Consider the following 27,632-nt stretch of genomic DNA (forward strand, 5'->3'; position numbering starts at 1 on the left):
AGTAAGCAAGCAGACCACATCCCTGGTGGGAACATCACACATCCGAGACAAAACAAAGGACATACGGATAAACATCTCCCCCGCCCCACCGAGGAAGCCGACAATATCTCAAAAACAACCTACCCAACCGGTCAAATTAAAAGACCTACCCCCATCGACAAAGTCACCGAGGGATCAAGCACAACATGGACAGCCCACCAGTCACCCTACAGAGGAACAAGCAGACGCCCCCTCACCTGCAAAAGGTAACAGGCCCCTACCAATCAACATAACCCTCCAGGACTCAAAAGACACCGTAGCACTCATACAAGATACTCTGAAAATCGGAAATTTCCATATCAAAAGAATACACGTAAGCAAACACGTGCTATATCTACAAAATTTAAACGACTATAACAAGAGAAAGGAAATACTGATCACAACCGACACAGCATTTTACACATACACACCCAAATCACAAAAACAACACACATATCTGCTAAAAGGACTAGACAATAGCGTCACAGAGACAGAAATACTAGACGACTTAAAAGCTTTATAGCTTAAAATCAAGGGAGAATAACATATTGCTCCCAATCTACATAGTACAAGAATCCCCCAATAGCAACATAGGAAAATTACTAAAAGTCAATAGACTAAATTATTTTAAAGTATCATGGGAAAAAATAAGAAAAAACGACGTTACTCAGTGCCACAAATGCCAACGAATAGGTCACACAGCGCAAAACTGTAACCTAAATTACCGCTGTGTAAAATGCACTGAGCCTCATGGTCCAGGCGAGTGCAAAATAAAAAAGAAGACGCAGTAACCAAGGACAAAATATTCTACGTTAACTGCAAAAACTCCGGACACCCCGCGTCACATAAGAGGTGCCCCAAAATCGTAGAGCTGCGCAAAAAGCTAGCCGATAAAATTAAAAAAGACAAAGAAGCAAAGATAAAACGAATTGACCAGATAAGCCGAAAATACTCCCCAGAACTAAAGTTCTTTGACGTAGTAAAGCAACAAACAAAACTAAATCAAGTAATCGAAAATACACCGCAAACAGCAAACTTAGACCCGCGCGCAAACCAAAGCTCAATTACAACTGATAATATCCCCAAACTAACCATTATAAACATTTTTGAAGACTTTAAAAAAAGTATTCTCCAAGCGTTAAAAGAACAACAAAAACAATTAGATGAAATGGAAAAAACATTATCATCACACGAAGAAAGGATCAACACCATCTTTAACTCTTTAGATAGCATAGATAACAAATAACCAAAACCCACTAAACCAACAACTACAGCAAAAAACATATAAATTAAACTTAAAACATCTGAAAATAATTGCAATAAATGCCAACTTTTTAATTTCAAACCAAAAAAGATACAGTATGCTAACCCTAATAAATAAGGTAACCCCCGACATCATACTTATCTCGGAAACAAAATTGAACAAAAGACACAAAGTTTTCTTCAAAAACTACTCTATGATAAAACACGACAGACCGAACGCTAGCCAAAGAAGAGGAACGGCAATCCTCATAAAAAACCCTCTGAAATTCAAAAAAATTCATAACGACAAAATAACAAGTTTCAAAATCCTAGAAACGACGATCATAAAAATAAAAATAAGCAATAAGGAAAACATACTTATCACTGCAGCCTACGCAACCTACGGAAACCAAAAGGAATTTAACGACGAATTCAATAAACTCTTCGAACTTTTACAGCTCGACAAACAGGAAAACTACTATATAATAGCTGGCGACCTTAACGCAAAACATACAAGCTGGAAAAACGCACTAAACAATACGAGAGGAAACTTCATTAGAAACTGGCTAGACAATAAAAACATACACTACAAAACAAACCTTTAGAACTCCGAACTACCCTCTTACCCAAAAGAGGCTCATATCTGAACATATGCCTAGCAGATGCGCGACTAAAATTCCAAAATCTACGACCAAATAACACTCTCAAAACCCTATATTATGACAGCGACCATAACGCCAGAGTTTTCCAGATAAGCAAGAATATACATACGACTTCCTAACACTTGAAACACATACCGAAACTCCCAAGTTTAATTACAAAAAAAAACAGACTGGAAAAAGTTCCAAAACCTACTCGAACAGAAATGCGACCTAAAGATCTACAACAACGTCAACCTAACAAACAGACAAATCGACACATACATAGACGAAATAGAAAAACACATACAAATCGCACTCCAAAAATCCGTTCCAATCTTTAAACAAAAAAACTCTTGCGAGCCCTATATCAACAATAAAATAAAAGAACTACAACGAGACAAAAGCTACATACTCTCCAAAATAAACAATATAAAATACAACTACTCTTACGACAAAAGAGAGGAATTAGAATTCCTAAAGTACCTACTACACAAAATAAAAGCACAACAGAAACAAGAATTCACAAACTCTATAAACCACTATTGGACAAACAAAATAAAAAACATCTCCAAAAACGACTTAGCGAACATGTTCCCACAAATAAATCAAATCTTCAGACCAAAAGAACAAAACCCCATCCCACCTCTCAAATTGCCCCCAGAGAAAGCCCCCGCATCCAAGAAGCAGGTATAGCGATACACAACACCAAAAAAGACACCAAGGATAACTTCAAAATAACTAAAACAACAGAAAAATTAGACATTATCGGCACCCACTTTTTCAAAACACACACACAAAACGAACACATGGGCCGAGAACAACAAAATAGAATCATCATCGCCGAAACAAACAAACTCAAAAATGAAATAAAACAAGACATAACGCTAAATAAAACAGTCTGCACATTCTCAAACGAAAACACCTCAGATAACCCCAAACAACCAGAACCAGAAATAAACTATTTTGCAAACTACAATCAACTAAACAAAATCTTCTCCAAACTAAATAATAAAAAATCTTCCGGGTTCGACGGCAGTCCAAACATCTTACTTAAACGCCTACCGAACAAAATAAAATGGTACTACACAGTACTGTTTAATAATGCACTAAACAACACATATTTCCCCAGAAAATGGAAAAAAGCCGAATTAATAGCCATCACAAAAAAGAATAAAGACGGCTCATCATCCGCAAACCTACGACCTATAAGTCTCCTCCCTAACATAAGTAAAGTATTCGAAGCAATCATAAACAACCCCCTAACCTCCTTCTGCATAAAAAATGACATAATCCCAGAAAACCAATTTGGCTTTCGGCATAAACACTGTACAATCCACGCAATAAACAAACGCAATAAACTGCTGGGCGCTAAACACAAAACCACGAGTCGCCGCTTGCTTAATAGACTTCGAAAATGCTTTCGACACAGTCTGGATCCCAGGTCTCATTTACAAATTGATCAAGAAGAACTTCCCTAAATACTTAAGCAACATTCTACGATAGAGAAAATTCATCGTCTAACTCATACAATCTGCCAAGATTTAGAAAAGAAAGAATATTTCTCTGCGGTACTCCTGGACATTCAGCAGGCATTTGACAAAGTGTGGCATGAATGGCTTTTGTTCAAACTAAAGAAAATCGGCACACCTACTACTCTATCCTAAAATGGAAAATCATATCTAACCAATAGGCTGTTCATGATTAAATACTTAGACGCTAGAACCGCAACATTCCCAATAGAAGCTGGTATACCACAAGGCAGTGTCCTCGCACCTCTGCTGTTCACCATCTACACTGCCGATTTACCAACCTCAACAGAGATAACCAGAGCGACATTTGCTGATGATACAGCTTTATTAGCATCCCACTCAGACCCGATAATTGCCTCCTCAACTCTCCAGCGAGGTCTCGACTCTATGCAAAAGTGGTTCCACAAATGGCGCTTCGAAATAAATGAAAATAAATCTAGTCATATAACTTTTACGTTGCGGAAACAATCCTGTCCACAGGTGACCATAAATAATATTCCAATTCCAAACAATGATACAGTCGGATATCTGGGCATGATTCTAGACAGAATAATGACATGGAAACGGCACATCGTACATAAATTCAAGAAACTGAAAACAAAACTAAAAAAAATTCTACTGGCTCATTGGCAGACGCTCCAACTTAAACATGCAGAGTAAAATAATGCTATATAAAACCATATTAAAATCTGTTGAGACCTATGGGATCCAACTATGGGGAACAGTGAATAATTCCAACATAGCAATTCTCCAACGATTCCAATCAAAAACTCTAAGATGCTTAATAGATGCATCTTGGTATGTTACCAACGAAACAATATATCGCGACCTTAAGATACCCACAGTCAAAGAAGAACTATTTAAGATCAGAAACAGATATAAGTGTTAACAACCACCAAAACCCATTAGTTACTCAATTACTTGGCGCAACGGTTCAGATCCGCAGACTAAAAAGACAATACCCTTTAGATTGAAGCATTAGATTCAACTAGAATCAAACATACTATAAACTCTTATAATCCAAGTTACAGTACCACGCCAAAATAATTTACTTATAATTCTCTATGAGAATTGATTGTAAATAGTCTACCAAATAAAAAAATATATATAGGATAATAGTTTATTATGCAAATCCAACTGAGTGACGGTTCAAAGTGTTACAAAATGATTCAAAGCATTACAAGAGACTGAGTCAAAATATTTTAACAGGCTGATCCGAGCGCTTATTTTGGAGGGTTTTTGTACTGTGGTTTTAGTCTCTCTGAAGGGGTTGCCGTCTGGTGTATCACAGAGGCGCCTATTTGGTTACTGTTTCGATGGCTGTGGTATGCAGGATATCTAGCCTATCCTATTACTGTTTCTGAGCGGGTGATTTTCATGAGCGTGTAACACAAGCCAAACAGAAAAAGGTGTGAGGGTCGGCTTGATAAAGATACATATTGATCAGACAATGTTAACGCAACAACGAAACTTTCTCATTTTCGATGTTTTTTGAATAAAATCATTGTAAGCACAATTCGAAGCTTTTTCTGATTAAATACGACCAAACACGATAGAATTTGTGGCATGTTTTCTTATTGCGCGACATTAAACTTATTTTCACCCGTCTATTACATATACATATAAATGTGATTTAAACTATATCGTGTTTGGTCTCATTTTAATCAGAAAAATCTCACAAAAACGTCAGTAAAAATTGAATTAAAAAAAAAATCAAACATAAAGTTTAACCACTGTCTCATGGATAATTTGTACTTTTTCATGAACGATTAAATTCGGATCATTTTACACTATTCAACCGTCGAACTTCGCGGCGTATTAAAGAGAACAGTAGGACTCTATAGGTTGACTTTCCCCCAGTAACGGAAATGACGACCGATTAATTGCGAGAAGCATAGTGGCGATCAATTATACAGAAAATATCATAAATTAATTATAAAAATAGTATCTTAATAAATAATTGATATTGTTTTAGGAAAAGAATAACTGTTAAGATTTTATGCAAGCGTTGGATCAAAAAAACCGACTCAAATCTAAACACAAGACGTACCTTGACGATATTCATTTTTATTCGAATTAAATAGACATTTTTTGCAGTCTCGCATATGCAGTTGTACATGGAGGCTTCGAGCTCACCCGATCCTCGGTTATAAACAGAGTATAAGCGGCAAGCAATACAGACGTACATTCTACCACAGATGCACCACATAGAGTTCACTGTAGCGGTACTGGCAGTTTCACGTAAATACCTCGGAAATTGAGCGATTTCAGCCCTTATATTTGTCGAAAAAAGTTATTCAAACTACCAATTTCCACAATATGTCTGTTACGCCACGAGGCTCTGTAGAGATCGTATTTCCAACCGTCGCTCGCGGTCCTCCAGCGTCGCAGATATATCCTCTTATGTGCCCGACGGAAAACATACATTGTATCGACGAGCGCATACTTGTCACCAAGCAACGAGTTCTGGAACCGTCGATCTCGGACCGTTATTTTCTAATGAAGAAGTCGGACTGCGTGATCCGAGCATAGGGGGGTCGTCTCCCCGAAAGACAAAGAATCGAAATCTGTAACCGATCAGTCTCATTCGACAACTGTAACTACACAGTCGTATCTGAACAGTCTCATTATAGAATTTACACTGTATACCAAAAAAATCGAATCGAATCTCTGTAAAACATTAACTGTATCTATCACGAAACAATTTGTGACGCTTCTATTATAATTTAATTTATTGTTAAAAATATATGCTATATTAACCTGTTAACACAGTGTTAATTTCATTCAACACTCCTGTTATCTCAATCGAAACAAGGGGAACGACTATTTCGCGACGTCGATTACACGAATCGTAGCGAGAATTTACGCCTCTCGCTGACGCGTTCTCCTCGCGACCGTGTCTCTCCGCGAACGGTCGTAACAATGTCCAAAAATCATTCAGTTTCGCCAATACATTTGTTAATATGTAAAGACCGGGAAATCTTGGCTTGACTAAAACGATAGTCGAATCGACGCGTATAGTCGCTCGAATATTCGGAGACACCGATCCAGCACTAGATTGAGCCATTATAAAGCATACTGCAAGATTCTAGCGTTCTCTAGAATGTGTGAGAACAATGAGATTCTCCAACGAGACTCGCTTACCATGGGAGTTTTGAAGGCAGTTTTGGACTGATCAGCGTTGTATGTATTTTAATTATTGCACATGAAGTTAATATTCGCCGTCCAAGTGGACATCATATTTCGATAAATCAATCAAAAGATTTCTAAACGTAAATGTTACTTTTCTGTTGGTTTAACAAGCATCGATTTAATCGAGCTAAATTTTTAAATATCTGGTTTAGTTCAGAGGATCCTAAAAGGGTTAAATTCGCCACTAGTTAAGAGTTTTCGAATACCTTCGTGAGCTATTCTATGATAAGATTTTTATTTCAAATCAATTGACAAATTACAAGTTAATTTCATAATCCAATCATTGGAGTATGAAAAGTCATTGTATATGGATTTAATTTAACCTGATCTAGTTCTCTGTATCGCTACCAAATATCGTACAGAGAATGAATATTTGTTGTTGCGCGACCTGAAAACTTTGCGCTGGAATTTCCATGAACTTAGCATAAGTTTTACAGGTGGCGCAACGCCAAATATTTATTCTCTGATATCTGACATCGATTTATGCAAAGAACCGCGTTGTTAGGTCAAATAGCTCTATTGACTGAGCTATTAGTCGTTGATACAATCACAAGTGCGGACATTTTTCTTTGCACGTTGGATTTCTATTTTACCTTTAAAACGCAAAAATGAAAATTCAATACCTGAGAACTATTGTCGCTTATGATTTAATTCCGACGAAGTAAGCATAGTAATTAATACAATGCAAGAGAAAAAACGTTAAAGATACCACGGTCTATTTCTTCTTATACTCGAACATCTTGCGCAATCGTAATATGTAACTACATCAATCTGTGTGTTATTAGTTTATGAGCACTGGTAGAAGAATTCGAAGAATTGGAGAGTTTTCATTGAAAAGAAAAGTTTCATTATTGCGTGGATTCAGAGGAGGTTGCGATAAGTATGTATACCTGCGTATTTAATATGTTAAACAACTTGCTAAACGTACTAAGCTTACTAAACAGTAAGTATACATTAAGGTTCCCTAGCCGTTGTATATTTGTTTTTATCGTTTGTTTTTAGTGTACTCCGAAGTCGGTCCATACTTTGAATGAACTTATTTTATTTAACGTAGAGGAGGAGTGCTATGAAAGGGACAATTCGTCTGATGTATAGGTACTTAAGACATAGGTCTATTAATATGTCGGAGATGAAAGTACACCGGGCCTTCCCTTCGGAATTCTTAGGAATATCCGTAACACTTTAATCTTATAAGCAACCCGATTATAATTATCTGAGATTTGCGATAATGTACTTGGGCTCAAGGCGACAACTAGTCGCCGAACGTAGTCGCGGTCACGGGCTGGACGTTTTACCTAAGAGAGGTATAGAATTGAATAGCTCTCCTTAAAAAGAAATAGTTGTACCGATACCTAACAGTAAACATTCCAACGGTCTCTGCCTCGTGGTTCGCCACACACAGACACTATTCTTCGGGCAAAATGATTGCCAGATGTTGATGCATCATTCACAGTACATGTTCAGCTAGCCTGAAGACCCGCTACAAATCTTAGGATTTAGTTAACTGAGGTCCTTCAAATTGACAAACAGTCTTTATTCTATCAGCCCGTAAATCTGTCACCTATTGCGGGAACATACGGGAGATCTGCTTTCTTCATGTACGACGCTTCCCACTGGGAACTCTCCCTCAAGGGGGGCTAGCATCCTTTTTTAACCACCAACATAGAAATTTATCAATTAACAGCAACGTCCATTTCCCTCGCCTTCCGAGCGAAGGCTTTTGTCGCGTAAATTTTAAATGATAACTAATTAACTCAGTAAAATGACTGTCTTTATTGCTAACACAGTTAAGTTTTTACTACAAGAAGATTACATGAACTGTCGTAGACCCGTCTCGTACCATCAAGGAGGAAAGCTCGGTGTGGGTGTGCCCTTTTGAACTAAGAACGCGGATTCGTCGTTCGCACTTTTCGGTAGAAAAGTGAGGGTAACGATCCGCGATGCCCATTGGTTAATAAATAAAACTATGAAGAGAAAGTCTCTTGCAGATGTGGCTCATGGCCATCCTTGTTCATGGGGAAAATCCGCTATTTCGCTAGACAACCGCTTTCTCCGCAATTGGTAAGGGCGTGCAAAAGCATAAGCGTGCCCTTAGGCACACCCCATCATAGTTTTCCTCTGCAGCGTCATCGTGACGGAAAGTCATTCCTTTCTTGCAGTCTCATTAGCCAGTTACCTGGTGTTCGTACGATCGGTGGATAATCCACGTCTCAATAAAGAGTTAGTCAAGCGATCCTTGTATCGCGAGGAGTAAGTCGAGTCCGACTTAAACTTTGGAGCAAAGTATATCCGTTATCCCGTTGACCGTGGATTCGTCATATCAAACCTAAGGTCATTGTTATTAGCGTCTAGTTACCGCGGCCACTTGTCCATCTTGTAACATCTATACCTGTGTTAATAAACGCTACCTCGATTGTGCGACGTCGATGAATAATCCAGGTGAAGATTCATTAGACGCCGATTCATTAGAATATTTACATTTCGTAGAATTCAGTCTGAAAAATTTAAAATTAAACTTACGGTTGCAAAATAATAATCATTAATTTATAAATTATCTTTCACTGTTCTTCGTCATTCCTTTACTATATATTATGTAACTCGCATTTTTGTTTTGATGTCGTTAATATAAAAAGTATAATAGGAGCTACATATCATGTGATATGTGCAAAGACCAGTTATGCTCTCCATCAATTAGGTGCGACCATGAAAAGTCACAAGGCGCTAGGAAAAATCGTCTTGATTGGGAACAAACATGATCGAATCACATCGTTATTCGCAGGTTACGTTCACCCCTTATACGTTCATGTCCTTAATATTAAATCATTCACAACGCGACATCATATTACATATCAAAATTATATTTCATGAGGAAGAGAAACAGAGTGCCTGTTTGCGAAGGATTTACCTATTGCGTAGAACGTAGACTTTTTATTATAAGATATAGCAAATAGAGCACCTTGAAGCAACGAACGTGTTAAACATCCGGCTAGTGCAGATTTAATAAGTATTAAGTGAAATCTAAATGAAAGTTGAAATCGACGTTCGTGTCACACACTCAAGAAGACCACCCGCTCAAGAAGGGCCCACAGTCTCGCTCGGGCAACCGAGGCGAACAGATGTGCGTAAGCAAACGTGTGCTCCAGTCAAGTGATTCAGAGAAGTGCTACGAATAGTGATAGTGACAAACAATGCAACAGCAGATATCAACGATCAAGATTGCAACCAATGGAGAAAAATATTACATAAAAGGGTCATCAGATTTACCAGGCTTACAGCAACAACAGCAAAATAATAACAACCAAAATGATATGGAAATAGAAGAAATGGAAGAGCAGCGGAGACAGGAGGAGTGCAGACACGACAACAAAATAAGTTACCAGGACGAAAACTGGAAGCTAGCAAAGACTAGCAAAAAACGTAAAATAATTCCAGGCACAAATGCTGCAGGAAACCCAGATACAGGAAAGCAGCGATGGCTGCAAGAATTACCTTTAAGAAACTCCTTCAGCTCATTAACGGAAGAAATAGACAATGACTCGACAAGCAAAACCACAACTAAATCACCTTACATGTCAAAACCACCACCAATATTTGTTGAGGCCCAAATAATAGACCCGCTTATTGATCTACTAAACAGTATAGTCGGGAAGGATAACTACACAATAAAACAAACAAAATTAAAACAAGTAAAAATTCAAACAAACACCCCAGAAGCTTATAGGAAAGTGATAAATGAACTAAAGGAAAAAAATGCTATATACCACACGTACCAACTCAAAACAGAAAGGAGCTATAAAATAGTTATAAGAGGTTTACATCCAAAAACTAACACAAAAAAATTAAGTGAAGAATTAGGAAAAATTGGCCATGAAACAAGAGCAATAAACAATATGACAAGATACGATACGAAGCAACCATTGCCATTATTCTTAATAGAACTTGAACCCAGAACCAATAACAAGGAAATTTATGAAATCAAAAAAATACTAAATACAATCGTAACAGTGGAACCACCACGCTACAAAAAAGATATACCACAATGCATGCGGTGTCAACAATACGGACACACAAAAAATAATTGCAACAGAAGCCCGGCATGTGTTAAATGTACAAAAAATCACCTAACAATACACTGCCCATACACAGGAAAAATAGAAGAAGTTAAATGCTATAATTGTAACGGAAACCACCCAGCCAGCTACAATGGATGTGAAATAAGGAAACAAATACAACGTAAACTGTTTCCCCCACTTCGCAACAGATCATACAATAACCATCAACCACAACAAAGTATAACGGATAATGAAACAACATTGAAAGCACAATACGAACTAAACGCTATAAACAGAAACATAGATTCCCAAGGTAACCGAAGCTACGCACAACTAAAAACTAACTAAAAACATTAGCAAACCAACGCTTGCAAACAATCAGAATGAAAACAATAACATCGAAGACGTTACAGACATCAAAGAAATGCTCAAACAATCCATTAAAGGTATGGAAATGTTAGGAAAAATGGTAAGTGATCTAAACACAATACTAAGACAACAAGCACAACAAACAACAATCATGTTACAACTACTCACTAACTTGCTAAGTAAAAAATAGAGATGGACATTTTGAAAATAGCAGTCTGGAACTCCAATGGCTTCCAACAGCGAGCCCACGAAACTAAAATATTTTTGTATAAAAATAATATTGATATACTACTTGTCTCAGAAACACATTTCACCCTAAAAAACTACATGAAAATACCGTACTACACCATATACGATACCAAACATCCCTCAGGTAAAGCACATGGAGGAACTGCAGTAATAATAAAAAATGACATCAAGCATCACTTACATAGTCAAACAAATCAAGAACACCTACAAGCAACCACTGTCACAATACAAACCAATGACAATTACTTCCAGATGTCAGCAGTATATGCACCTCCGAGACACAAAGTGACACTTAAAAAATGGGAAGAGTACTTCCAATCCTTAGGCGACAAATATATAGCGGCAGGAGACTTTAATGCAAAGCACACATTATGGGGTTCGAGAATTAGCACACCGAGAGGTAGAACATTGGAAAAATACATTAGAAGCAGCAACCTCAACGTACTATCTACAGGAAAACCAACGTACTGGCCGACAGACCCCAATAAAATACCTGACCTGTTGGATTTTGCAGTAACAAAAGGGCTAAATGTAAGCAAATTAAAAATAACAACCAGCCTCGAGCTTAACTCCGACCATACACCAATTATAATAGAATATACAAGCAAACCACTACTTTATAACAAGTCAGAGTCGCTTTGCAATAAAACCACCAACTGGCAAACTTTCAAAGAGCTGATCGAAAACAAAATCAACTGCAATATCCCGTTGAAAACACCTGAACACATTGAGCAGGCAGTAGCAACTTTGACAGAAATAATACAGGAAGCAGCGTGGGCAACCACCACCTATGAAACAAATAGCAGGCAATCAAAAATTATTCCGCAGGACATCCTAGACAAAATCAGGGAAAAAAGAAAAGCGAAAGCAAAATGGCAAAAACAGAGAACACGAGAAAACAAGAAAAACCTAAATAAACTTGCAAAGGAACTAAAGAATAAAATAAGGGAACATCATAATAACGAATTCTCAAAATTCATCGAATCACTATCCGCGCATGAGAATACCGACTACTCCCTATGGAAAGTCACTAACAAAATTAAGAAAACAGTAAAAACAATCCCAGCAATCAGAAAAATGGACAACACATGGGCCAGAACCAACGAAGAACAGGCAGAAGAATTCTCAAAGCACCTACAAAATATATTTTCGCCGTATGAAATTAATAACAGCATCCCTGGATGGCAAACAAATGAAGAAGTGGAAAATGCCAGCAACACAACTGATAAACGCTGCACCATACTCAGCACAACAGCGCAAGAAGTTACAAACTTAATTGAGGCAACAAAGACAAGTAAAGCACCAGGATTTGACTTGATCAATGGGAAAATCTTAAAAAACCTTCCCCCAAAGGCAATAAAACTAACAACGATAATATTTAACGCAATTCTAAGAATACAGTACTTTCCTACACTATGGAAAATAGCACAGATAGTAATGTTACCCAAACCAAACAAAAACCCACATTTAACTGCATCCTACAGGCCGATATCATTACTACCTGCGTTTTCCAAATTATTAGAGAAAATAATATATAACCGCTTAAAACCAACAATAGAAAAAGAAAAACTAATACCGAACCATCAATTTGGATTCAGGAATAAACACTCCACAATAGAACAAATGCATAGACTCGTCAATGAAATCTTACAGTCGCTTGAAACAAAACAATACTGCACAGCACTCTTTATGGATATCGAAAAAGCATTCGACAAAGTTAACCATGAAAAACTTCTTCAAACAATCAAAAAGCAATTTCCAGAACAAATCTACAAACTACTCAAATCCTACTTAAACAACAGAACCTTTGTAGTAAAAATAAATGATGCATACTCTGAAATTAAGGACATCAAGGCAGGAGTACCGCAAGGAAGTGTCTTAGGACCAATATTATACACACTATACACGGCAGATATACCAACAACTGTCAACAGTAAAACACTGACGTTTGCGGACGATACGGCCATACTAGTGAGGCATGCAAATCTAGAAACGGCCGCCGCACTACTACAAGAACACACTACAAAAATAGAAAAATGGCTGCAAAACAAACAAATAAAAGTGAACACCAGCAAGTGCAACCACATAACATTTACACTTAGAAAAGGAAAAACATCAGATATTCAACTGAACGGCGCCCACATAGCACAAACAAAGCAAGTCAAATATCTGGGAATAAATTTAGACACACGCCTTACATGGAAGCACCATATAAAATCAATAATAAACAGAATAAGTGCAAAAAGGAAGCAGATGTACTGGTTAATCAATAGAAAATCTAAATTAAGCACAATGAATAAACTAAATATATACAAAACAATAATCAAACCAATCTGGACATACGGAGTCCCATTATGGGGGACGGCAGCAATGAGTCACATAAGCAAAATAGAAATAGAGCAAGCAAAAATCTTAAGGACAATAGTTAACGCTCCATGGTACGTCAGAAATGAAGACCTACGAAAAGATCTAAAAATTCCAACAGTCAAAGAGGAAATCGCTAGATACGCAAAAAAGTACAAAGAAAGACTTGCAGCACACCCAAACCAGCTGGCTGCTGAAACAAATAAAACCAAAATAGAAAGAAGACTGAAGAGGAAGCATCCCGCAGACCTCGAAATAGAGATGCAATAGGAAACCTAGAAGATGGAACCCCGCTGGGGGTAACCATCCACATGCTATATTTTATTTATTTCTATTTATTTTTATTTTTTTTTATTTTTTTTTATTCTTTTATTCTCTAAGCTATAACATTTTACCAAATGTCCTTCTGGACAAATTGTAAAAATTTAATAAAACAAATAAAAAAAAAAAAGAAGGGCCACTCGCTCAGTAACCAGATGGACTAGACATCCTGCATGCCACAGCTATCGAAACAATAACGAAGGAGACGTCTCTGACGCTCACCCGGCGATGGCCCTTCCAAGGGGACTAGACCCTTAATATAAAAATCCTCCTAAACTGGCGCTCGACAGCATTCTGTTGTTACACTTTGAATCGTCACCATTGGGTTTCTATAATAAATTCCATTATCGTTGTTACGTCGGCAGACTCTCTACCTGGACCGGGCCTCGCATCGCGAGCGGGATGGCAACCATATGTCTGCACATCCTTATTGCGTACCCTTAAGAATCTCAAGGACCGACCATAAATCTTAGAAAATTCTAACTAAAGTCATTCAGATCGAACAAAGATCTTTTCTACGAAAGCGTTTTCTAAGATCTCTGGTTTGTGTCCGGAAAACACTTGAAAATTAGTTTTTTCCACACGTGCAATGCTTCCCACCACCAACCTTCTATCGAGGGCGGTAAGGTCCCTCCTAGTCCACCAACAATCGTAATAGCCAATAGAAACAATGTCTATTACCCTCACTTTCCTGACCAAAAACTATCATCAACAAATCGGATGATCCCGTGCGCTAGACACACCCTTTCCTAGCTCTCCTCTGACACAGCATCGTCACTGTCAGGGTAGTCCATTTTCGTCCTCAGAACAGTCAACAAGTCTACCACGGTTCTACCTTTAACTCAGTCCGTTCGTAAAGTCTAACTAACTCATCGAGAGATATCGTCAAGTCGGGTCATACTTCTGTAACGCATTAACTGTACTCCTTGTCAAATACTTGTGACGCTCATAATATTGTCTACTCTATTGTTGATTATATACGTCATATTAACCTGTTAACACAGCGTTGATTTCAGTTTAACCACCCCCCGTTATCCTAATCGAAACAAGGGGAACGACTATTTCGCGGCGTCGATTAACTGCATCGTAGCGAGAATTTACGCCTCTCGCTGACGCGTTTTCCTCGCGATCGCGTCTCTCCGCGAACGGTCGTAACACTAAGCATACATAATTACGCTGTTGGCATTTTCAACGTACTCGTGAGTGTGGGTTCCGAGTTACGTAGATAACCCTATATATATGTCTGTAGAGGATCCTTATAAAAGTTGTTGCCTAATTTGGGGAGCCGTATGAGTACTCGATAAAACCAGCAAAAACGTCTTAATATACGTGGATAATATAATAAAAAGAATAAAATTAAGAATATTAGTCTAAAGAATATTAGTTATTAGAGTTAATAGTATTTAATGTATAGAAGCACAGATCATAGTAAACCAGTTGGTTCATTAAGTGAGTTGATACAATGAATTCTTGTGACATTGGCACGTTAGAAAGGCATCGTTTTATAACTATTATGTTTGGTATTGTATTTCATGTCTATAGAGGTTTATGTAGAGGATGGTTGGTCGGTAAGGTTTAATGACGAGGTAGTTCGTTGTTGAAACCGCCGTGTATATTTGAAATGATTAAATAAATTAATATGCAGACAATATTCGCTGAGATGCTCGTACTCACGGATTCACTAAGACAGTGTATATATCGCAAAATAAGATCGATAATGACCAGTTAATTAGATTGCTGATAATTCGTTGATAATTGATCTCTTTTCGGTTGCGTCCGTTTATTTATACTGATCGGGGGAGAGCAGGAAAATTAGAATTCGTCTTCGTTCAACGTAGCGGCGACATTGTTTTGGCCGGAGTTTATTTATTATCACATTATGTGTATCCTAACGATATTGATACTCCAAGGCAAAGCAACAAAATGATTTGAATTGTCCTCTAGCTCATGCGCCGCTACGTGTCCTTGTATCTTTTTAGCAGTTACGATACCATGATATGATTTTATCATTTACAGTTTTATGTAACTTTGAATGGGCCTAAGCCCCAAAATAATAGCTACTTTAGGATAAAGATAACGCAGATACATAGATGTTTCGATGATAAACGATAGCGATATGAGTATTTAATGCTTTGGAGAGTAAATGCGCCAGGGAATTTCTTAGATTAGAAATTAAAACAGTGAAATCAAAACAGTATTACATGTTTATGGACATTTCCTTTCGTTACTTTCTATCGTACATTAAAAGGAATATAATAAATAATAAAAATAAAACATTGACAGTGAAGCGATATTTCATACACGGATCTTACAGGAATTATTGTTATTTAAGACTTAGGAAAATATATATACAGCAACGTTTCCATTCAGTGACGGTACGTCGGTGGACTGGACTGCCGAAGCGAAAGGGTTAATAGCGCTTCAACGCATAGACTGGTGTTTCGTATCTGATATACATTGTGATTATATTTGTGAAATAATATAAAATATTAATTTGACATTTTATAGAAACTGTTGAAAAATCGACTATAAATTTTTCCATAAATATTCACTTTTCATCATAAAATGTCAAATTAATATTTTATATTATTCCAAAAATATATATAGTCTAAATGTTTGCTTCAAAATAAATAATGAATGCGATATTTGTGCTTCTAATCTATGTTAGAGTTTTCTTAGAGCATTCACGTTAACATCATAAAAACTAAAAACCATGTTCCAATATTTTTATTGTTTTATTGGATATTATTTGAGGCTCGAAAATATGATATATTTCGGAAACCCATCTGGTAAGTAGAAAGTCCACTTTTCCAATAATCATCTGGTAAATATGAAATATGAATAAATCTCTAACTATGTAAAGTTTGAAGATTATACCAAATAGGTTTGCACTTTTTTTAAACACACCTGGTTGCTTGCCTATTCGCTTTCTCAATACCGTACACTTGCTTTCCAAAGGAACTTCTCAAATATTACGACTGTTGCTGGATAATTTCGAGTTACACAAAGAAGGTGAAAGCATTGGTACTGAGTATCGTAAATTTTTGTTTTAAATGAACTCTGCATCACTATATTGCTGTAGTTCAACTGTTTTCAAGCAGGAGGTTAGAACAGTTTTTGAGTAACGGAATCATTCCAATAGTCGAAGAAGAACTTTCAGAAAACTGGAAATATTAAGTTAAAGTGATACTTGGGTGTATTTTGTGTTTGCAGTACGCGCACTGCGTGGTGTATTGTGTGCGTTTTTACTAATCATATTTATTATAAAATGTGATTAGACCGTATAATATTATAAAATATTATACATTTGCAGAACTTTCGAACATGCACTTTTGCTGTGGTACAGCGATCGACAATAACGCAAAAGTTTATACGCCGAAAAATATCCCAATAGGACTATATCTATCGCAAAGGTATTTTGCAAAACGTCGCATGGGGTTATTTACGGTTTTGATGCTACCACTCATGTATCGTTCGGATTAAGGATCACTGTGTGCCCCGCTGCATAGGTTGACCACTCTTCGTTGGTATAAGGAGGGTTACTCACGTGCAGGGTATTTTTAACTGTCAATATAAAAAAAACAAAGTCGAAAATGCAATTCTTTTATTCTTGATTTTCGTCTTATTTCGGTGTCAAGAATCATCTCTTAAGTTTTCGAAAACATGTAATCGCACACCCTGTATACATAGGTTGGTATTATTTTTTTGTCAGGATCGGGCTTGCTAGCTAGGATCGAGCTAAGAATAATATTTTGTTTACAAGAATTATTTGTTATAGCACTAAGGACATTCTCAAGGAGGGAAAGTGTAAAGCGAATGCTTTTCTTCCTTATTGAATGTCAGCGAGATATGCATATCTAACACGAACATTAAGGCCTAAAATTCCGCAGTCTATTGAATAAGGAACAAGGAATAAAATATTATTAACTATTTTATAACTATTCGATTTTTATTCCTTATACGTTTTTATTTCTTTAGAAAAATCATCTATTCACCCGTTTTTATTTAAATTTATTGTTTGCAATAGATCTTAGAGAAAAACTTTTTATTAGTCTATTTGTAATAAAAAATTTCTCCCTCTTATAAATCGATTTTCAATTGACAACAAAATTTTAATAAGAGAACATAACGAACGATTAAAATTACATTCATAATGTAAAATATTGTACAACTGTTACATATTTTGAATGTGTAACAGTTTGAATATTATATTTTGCATAGACATATAGCGTCTTTGAAATTATTTGAACGCTCGCCATTGAAACATTAAAGAATAAAAATATATGGGATAGATTTTATATTTCAAGGCAATATGATAACTGCATTAGGATATAGGTATCAGGTTTGCGTGTGTAGAATTTGAATTGGATAATATTTGTAGAAGTTAAAGGATGCTCGTTACAGAAACACGCAAAAAGAGAATCATAACATAATCGGACGCTTAGAGGTAAGCTATATTTACATTGAATTTACGCAGTAAATATTAATACTAACGAACTTAATTTGTGCTAAGACGTCATTTACTGAGTTTAATGTTATAATCAGTTACGATTAATAGAGCGCAGACATGAACCCGAAAAGATCTGAAACACAGAAGTCCGAGCGTGAAGTAATATTAAAACTGCATAAAGATGGAAATCTTACAGAGAGGTAGCCGATTTCATTAAGAGAAGTAAATCGAATATAATAGAATCCATTATATTATAAAAAAATGGAATAATGCTGAAAATGCTAAAAATACACAATCTTCACTTTCGACAGGGTATAGATCCGAAACATTGAACCTAAGTTGTGAAAAAATGGATACTGTACAATACACGCCATCACAGAGCCAATATATAAATCCAGTATGATATCTATGGGATGGAATAGATAGAAGATTAAATAATTGTAAAATAAATAAGGAAACGATGCGAAAACAGACAATTACTTAAATATGGAATAATATTGACATAAATGTCACACAAAAATTAGAACACAATGTGAAAAACTGTCCTAGAGATGTTATTCGAGGCAAAAGTGACCGAAATAAATAATAATATGAAGTAAGAAATAGAAATAATGTGATAAGAAATAGAAATAGAGAAACTTTTATAACTGTTTTTGCGTGTTTCTGTAATGAGTGTTCTCTAACTTCTACAAATATTATCCAATTCAAATTTTACACGCATAATCTTGATATCTGTATCTTACTGTAGTTATGAGAATACTCTGAAATATCAAGAGCATCAGTCATACACACACATATATATCTTTAATGTTTCAGTAGCGAGCATTCAAATACTTTCGTGAGCGTTATAAATAACACACACATGTATTTCATATATTTTACTATACTATGACCATATAAAAATTAGGAATATAATAATCGTTATTTCCGGTATTAAAATTGTTATTAAACATTTATTTAATTAATCTTCAAATTGAAATACAACCATGGAAAATTAACAAAAGAATCACATCTAGATATTACAAGTATGCCACAAGGTAACCTCTGCGCAATGATCGTGTACATGTTCCACCTGTAGTTCTAAAGCGTAACCAATCAGCAAGCAGCGCCACTCCTTTGTCTTCACCGTTATTATTGAAATCGGTGCTGTTCAATCGTCTTTCGTATTCGAGTCAAGATAGAGTGTACATCATACAAAAATTTACTAAACGTTATAATTTTTTAATTTACCAAGCATTACTTGGTAATGAGTATTAAGTGGAGAATTAAATTTGATTAGAAACTTGATCTGCAAAGTTTCTATATAAAGAGATTTCGTGAAGGTAAATATTTTATATATACAATTTTATAAAATGGAAAGATTCGTATACATAAGTAGTTTTGTATAAATAATTTGAACCTAAAAATTTGTTCTAGGATGAATGGCGTAGTACAGTAACCGGATAGGAAATTATTCTACATGTAAAAGTAAGTCGTAATAACAAATATAGTTTTCTTCTTTTGTTTTTTGTATTTTCATTACATTTCTGATTTTCACATACATAATCATCTTTCATTTAAAGAAAAATTTACTTTCTCAAAGACTTTTCATACAAATTTGAATAATAACTACTATTCCTGATGTCTTATTTCAACCTTTGTTCTTGTTTGTTTGGGCTAATGTATCGCTTATTTCCTTTTAATGTTCGCGCTGTACTAATTTTGTGTGAATAATTTAAAAATATATGAGGTGTTGCAAATAAAATGATTTGATGTAGAAAATTCTTAATTTTCATAAGATAGTTCTGAACTGCCATGACTGAGTGGAAACAAAGAAATGAAGTATAAAATTTTTCTCCATAGAGTTTCTCTGTTATATTATTATTTTCTCCTATTATTGCTTAGTTAAAATTTATTATTGTTGCTTTATAACTAGCTTCATAGCTGTATTTGAGTTAATTACCTGTGTATATCTTGTTATGTGCAGTGTTTTCCTGTCTAATTCTGTGTCCTCCTTTAATTTTAGCCAGTAGCCTATGCCCTTTTTCTTATTATTTTATGTTTCAAGCCTATTCTTCTTACTTCTGTTCTAAACACATATTCTGGTGATATATCATATTCTTTTTAGTAAACCGGCTTATATTGTCTTTATTTCTGCTCAATAACAGGACCTTACTCCTGTATTACATAGAAAAGTTGCCATTGCTATTACCTCAGAAAGTTTTCTAGCTGTATTCCAATTATTGCACTTTGTCACTATGGCCAGTTTGCTATTTTTGTCTGGTATGTGATTTACTTTGTTATTACTTGGAATGTGTCTGTTTTTGTAAATATAGTTACACCCTAGATATATCTTCATCTTATCATTGTATTTCATTTATTTCATTCTTATTTCTCTATTTTCTTCCTTTTTGCTCTATATTAATATTTTTAGCTTATCTATCTTTTCAAGGAGGTTTTGCATACAATAACTTCAAAATATACCGCTTTTACCTTGTAAATGTATTAAGTTTCCTGACCTTCTCATTACATTGTCTGCAAAATACACATCTCCTGTTATTTCTTTGTATTCCTTGCCAATAAACTATTTTTCTCAGTTATAAAGTATTGCGTCTTGTATTGAGTCCAACAATAATATGTATATATGTTTTCTTTCACCATTATTCCTGTTATCTTAATCTCCAGCACTAGAAATATTGTAGTCGCAGAATTTGTTAGTTTTGAATCCTGCTTGATCCTCTGGCAGTATATTGTTATACACCTCTAGAATGTTATACCATTATACTTGGATAATAGCTTAAAAGTATCTCTTCCTTCTGTAGAACTTTATTCAAGAGTTGCAAGATTATTCTCTTCATATTTTGCATTAAAGATTTATGTATTCGTCGTGTAAAACTATAATTCAAGCTTAACAATGTCAAAAGCCATTTTGAAACGTCCACATATTTAAAAGAACCAAAAACAGAAAGAGGTTATATTTGTACTATTTATACTTAACGACGAATATAACACAATAGCGATATTGGTTTCATTACTACAGGATATCCTACGTAAAATTGGTTATTGAAACTTTGGTCACTTAAGGAATGTTTTAGATTCTACTTCCGTATTATACAGATTTACACTTGCAGTGTAATATTGCTTTTAGAGGATCGCCTTCTTGCAAACATTTTTTGTGTTTTTTGGTAGTACTCGATGGATAAAGACGAAATATAACGATTTTATGTTTAGGAATCCATTGGTTCAAAAACATGCATTGGTTGTGTATTTTTGAAGTTTGACATAACTTACATAAAGTTTAGTTACTAGTTACTAAAGTTTAGTTTAACGTGAGAAAGATTTAGGCGGTACACTGTTTTGTTTATTTAATTACATACAATGTTTAACGTATCATAATATTGCTTTAAGACGGTTATATTAGTAACGTTTATATAGGCAAAGTTCAATGTACACTATCGAAAGTATTTTTAATAATATTAACTTTTTGTATAACTTTTGCCTATATATATATAATTGCCGTTCGACCATTGTTTTCCAGCTATTTGCAAAAAGTTGTCGATACCACTACAGTGAATTCTGCCTATAATTGTGCGTCTGTGATAACGTACGCGTCAGTATTAGTTGCTGGCAGCCTTATGGCGACAGGTATAATAACTCAAATGAAATCTAACTCTTGTCTTTTGTTTATAGTATAATTCTACACACACACTCACACGCGCGCGCGCGCACACACACACACAAAAGTAATTTATATATACCAACCGTTTAAGAGAAATAATTAAAAATAAAGAGTATCTACCGAAAAATTGAAGAATCATACTGTAGGTATAACTTTTATTTTATAACAAAGTAATAAAATGCCTCAAATTTTTGTGATATAAAATTTTGCATTTTTCTGATGTTTCTTGTAACATATGTAAAAAATCAGTCGTTTTGTGATTCATAGATTTTCTATATTATACTCTAACATACTTCAATACATTTTTCTATATAATTGTACACTTACTCAAAATATAGAGCTTAAAACATTTTTGTAATCGACTGTATATATGTCATCTTCACATAAAATTAAGAGGAAAGGACGACATTCAATGGACACTTCAGTTCAAACAGAAAAAATTAGATGAAAAATCTCGCATTCATGCCCCTGACATGAAGGGGACGATATTTTCTTCTCATTTTTCAATTATATTATCAATTAATTTGATTTTTGTCAATGAACGCTTACGCATCCTTTCGCATGCAAATCTTCCCTTATTTCTGTTTCTCTTAATATTTGTTTTCTTCAAGCTCTTACTTCAACAATTACTTCATTTTTCTAATTGGCTATAATGTTTTAGGAAATTATTTGAAGAGTCTACTGATTGAAACTGATTTCTGAGCAAGTAAAAACTTCATAAATTCCTTGCTATGCTGCTACGGTAAGTCTGTTTCTTTTATCCACCCTTAATCGTAGGACGCGCTATTCTATTTAAAAAAGGTGATGAATTCCATTTATTCATTATCTTCCCTAATCATTATTTACAAATTACAAATGAAAAAGACAAGTTTCATTCTTGTTTAATTTTATATATAGATACTTCAGTTTTTATATTAATTACCTAGATTCTATTGTGTTCAGTATTGTGCATGATGTTAATACTATACCAAGTCTTATAAGAACAAAATTATCTAAAATTTCTCAATTTTTTTATATTGCTACATATTTCTATATATCAACGTGATATGGAGCAAGGTATACCATGTTTCAAATCATATTAACAGTTTAACCTTTTCGAAAAGAATAGAGGATATTCATTATAGAAAAGGAAAGCAGTAGAAAACCATTACAATGGTATTTGATGCCGAGCAACCGGCATAATTCGTATTGCATCGAAATATCGTATTGCATCACGATAATGTCTCTGTGTATATGGTTGATTGGTTAATAGGTTTTTTGAATGTTACAACGGGCGTGGATATGTGCCTGGTGACCTTACATCGCTGGCACGGGATACATTGCCGTGTCCTGTTTCGACAATCCTTGTTTATCGACGGCCAAACGAAACATATCGTCACCAGATTTTGCGTGGTGCGTATCCCTGGATGAGAATGCCCGTGTAACGAATTAAATACATTATATCGCAGAGATTTCGGAGCATACGGTCACACAGTTTCACAAGCTATATCGCAGTATATTTCTACGACCTGGTCGGGAAATCGTATCTCTTTTAGCTGAAATGCGCGTGTGGCGGAGTTGACGATTCCGCGTAATTCGGTATCGTTCTCGCGGCTGTTAAAGTGCGGTGGTCGACTGATTTCTCTATCGCTTCGATCCGGGATAAAGTATCGCCTACATTGTTATCTAGCCCCTTTATATACCGGATTTCGGTTGTAAATTGACCAATACAGGCGACTGAAACAAGAGATTACGTATAGTGCTTGTATTGTCTTTACAATAGATATTTCACTCTTTTCCATTATTTAATTGCATTTCCCCTTTTTTTGCTTATTATTGGTTATAGTATAAGTTGTCACTACATTTGATGCAAAGTTCAAGAAGAAAGGAAAATGCACTCAGTATTTATACAAATTTCACGAGTTTGTATTTTCTAAATTTTACATTTTGTAAATTATATATCTTCTATTATGCGTAAACATACGGAAAATCGTCGTCATAAGTTGTGATAAAGCTAGAAAAATTTACCGAATGCCCAGCTGGATAAATTATTAAGTACAAATTAAGTATTAAAAAAAAAAAAAAACAAAATAGGATCTTAGGACCAATACTATACACACTCTACACGGCCAACATACCAGCAACTACAAATAGCAAAATACTGACATTCGCGGACCACACAGCTGTACTAGTCAGGCACACTAACCCAGTAACAGCAGTCGCAATATTACAAAAACATATCACAAAAATGGAAAAGTGGCTGCAAGTTAAACAAATCAAAGCTAACCCTAACAAATGCAACCACATCACATTCACACTGCGAAAACAGATACCACCAAACATCTTCCTGAATGGCACGCAAATAATACAAACTAGGCAAGTCAAATACCTAGGGCTACACATAGATTCACAACTCACATGGAAACACCATATCAAATCAATAATAGACAAAATACAGACAGCAAGGAGACAAATGTACTGGCTAACAAGTCGAAAATCCAAATTAAGCACTGAAAACAAGTTAAGAATATACAAATCAATCATAAAACCAATCTGGACATACGGAATCCCGCTATGGGGAACAGCAGCAATGAGCCATATAAGCAAAATTGAGACAATTGCTAAAATTCTTAGAACGATAATAAACGCCCCATGGTACGTTAGAAACGTGGACATTCGGAAAGACCTGGGAATACCAACGGTCAAGGAGGAGATTAGCAGACTCGCAAGAGGGTACGGAGAAAGAATAGAAACGCACCCGAACCGGCTGGCAGCGGCAACGGTCAACACATCAAACATAGAAAGAAGACTAAAAAGGAAACATCCAACAGACCTCACAAAGGATATAACCTAGCAAACAGGACGATGGTACCCCGCTGGGGGTAGCCACCCACATGCTATATTTTATTTTGTTTTTTTTTTATTCACTTCCACCTAGATATAATACTTTACCAAATGCCCTTCTGGACAAATTGTAAAATCCAAATAAATAAATAAAAAAAAAAGAACTTATTGTCCAAAAGGGCCACGGGTATATTGCTGGGCCCACACGGTCCATTGTGATTTCCCATCCTTCTCGACCCGTCAGCACATCCACTTTTCTTTACCTTAGTTCATTAGGATTTCCTCAAATAGCTTTTCCACGATACTACAATATGAAATAATATCAAGTTTTAGTTTAACTGAACGAACAGATGAAACATTTTTTGTGTACTCATAAATAAAATTATGCAATAGTGAGATCGTAGTTGGAAGGAAGGAGCGTCTAAGTCACGTAACGTTATGCTCGAGTTCACAGCATCGACGCTACTGTTTTCTTGGATCCTTCATGAGCAGTACAGAATCAGACGAAGAAAGAATCTCGACGCGTCTTCTAAACGAGAAAAGGCAACTAAATTTGAATGCAAATCACAAGTCATCATCCGGGATTTGCTGGAAGTGTTATCCAAGTGAATCTGTGCTGTATTGCGCTTCATTTTCCAGATAGTGTGATAATTTATAGATTCGTTCAATTTTACAAGAATATCCAGATAATATATACATATTGGTATTATGTTCTGAAATAGATGCAATTAACCCTCTCTTTATGTGCCAACCGGTTACAACGAAATAGCTTGTCCTTATGTGATTGGGCCAATCCGCAATTCACCTGCGTCGTAATATTTCATAGTGAATACGCAAGGAAAATCTGTATTTACATACGTATAGTGTACAAAATGTAGAATGAAATCAAAATAATCAAATGAATTGTCTGGAGAGATATCCTGCATATAAACGCATGAAACGCATTTATGAAGAAGTGTGATTTTTATTATATAATTTCTGCAGATGCATTTGCGGTTTCCTGTAAAGAAGGAGGCAATTCGTGTAATTGGATCTCCAGTTCCGAGATCTCCAGATCATCAGCACGAAACTTCTCCGTTTTGGCAACGCACTCTTCGTATCATTGAGAGCCAATCATAGTCACAGAATAGGTGACAATACAATTAATACAATACAATGCAGTCATACGTACTGCTGTCATAAAAAGAAAACTGAAGAGAAAACACCTCACTGATCTCACTAGAGAAATAAAATCATACAAACTCGAAAAAAAAAAGACAACTTGAAGATGGTATCCCGTTGGGGGTAGCCATCCTCGTATTATTTAGCAACTAAGTGAGAAAAATTTGTCATATGTCCAGCTGGACAAATTTAAAGTACAAAATAAATGAGAATAATAAAATACGTACTGTCAACAGCTGCTTTTCTCCCTAAAGCATAAGTGTCGAGCTTACTCAAATTTTATAGCCAATAGCGATGTTATTTCAGAAATAGTATAAGTAAACAGTATAAAAACTTCTTAATACTAGTAATCATACAATGGAAGACTTGAAGACACTCAGTTAAAAAGGTTTTAAACGAAAGCATGTAGTGTTTTCACCCAAGACTGAAATCCTTTAAGAAGTTATTCCTGTAAGAAAATTGCAACTGCTCATGAATGCATTTTTGACACGGATTTCAAAATCTTGTAAGATATTCTTTTTAAGATTTGAATCTATTGGAACAACCGTCTCAAATAAATTCCCTTAAAATACATAGAGTATATTGTTCTGGATATCGAGAACGTTTTTGTGAAGAGGGAATGCCGCCAAATATTAAACACAGACCGTTTTGTGAAACTAAGTTTTTGGACTAAGTAATCAAACAAAATTAAAAAATAAGCATTGGAAGTCAGGGAACAATTGTGACCAAATATTTTGAATCTGTAACTAACACTACAAAAGAAACCGCGAAACCGTGAAGCGGGGATCGTGTACCAGTAACAAGCGCACCCGAAATGATATTTGACCCTGAAAGCGATAACGATGAGGAATACCAAGCCTACAATGAACCGCGACAACACCAGACTATGTTATCAGCGAAAGACGCGTTACGTTACATTCCATTTTAAAAGTTGACGATGATGTTGGAGTGGAAGATTTCATAAAAGAAGTACATGCTATGCGAATGCGTTGTTCACAAAATGATTTGTTATTGAAAGTCATTAAAATCGATAAAATAATTGGTAAATCCAAGTATTCGGAACATACCTATTGAAAATTATGCAGATTTATATGACGCTTCGAGATCCAACGTAACAGTTCAAGTAACATCTGACGAATACGGTGAACAATTACGCGATTTGAAACCAGGACGCGGCGAATCTGTTCAAAGTTTCAATATCCGATTCCGCCGCATATTGAATAAACTTACGTATGTCATAACTAATGTAAACCACTTACACGATGAATAGTGATTGAAGCCACCATGAGAAAAGTAAGTCGAATTTATTTGAAAGGACTTCGACACGACATAGGACGCATACTGTTAGCAAACGAACTAGTTTCATTGAGCGAAACAGAAAAGAAAACCGCCGACATTAAAAGATACCTACGAGAAGAACAAAAGGAATGGAATGGACAGCTACTCGACCAACAGCAACGTATGTATAACCGACTTAGTAACAAACCAATGCAGACAAGCAACTGACCACTACCGGCCACGCGTAATAATCTAATCAACAAAAATGTTTTATCATTTTATAAA

The 27,632-nt window shown here is 35.5% G+C and overlaps 1 long non-coding RNA gene across 2 annotated transcripts; it reads left to right on the forward strand.

The window, feature by feature from the left end:
* The first annotated feature begins 19,480 nt into the window (after positions 1-19,480).
* LOC139994780 (uncharacterized) lies at positions 19,481-23,745 on the forward strand. Of its 2 annotated transcripts, XR_011801728.1 has the most exons (5): positions 19,481-19,749; positions 19,844-19,894; positions 21,945-22,051; positions 22,747-22,827; positions 23,338-23,745. It is a non-coding gene; the product is annotated as an uncharacterized lncRNA (long non-coding RNA). The 2 variants fall into 2 exon arrangements; XR_011801729.1 differs by lacking the exon at positions 21,945-22,051 and having other exon boundaries at positions 19,485-19,749.
* The last annotated feature ends 3,887 nt before the right edge of the window (positions 23,746-27,632 follow it).

The sequence above is a fragment of the Bombus fervidus genome, chromosome 15 (genome assembly GCF_041682495.2).
Source record: "Bombus fervidus isolate BK054 chromosome 15, iyBomFerv1, whole genome shotgun sequence".
In the NCBI taxonomy this organism is placed as follows: Eukaryota; Metazoa; Arthropoda; class Insecta; order Hymenoptera; family Apidae; genus Bombus; species Bombus fervidus.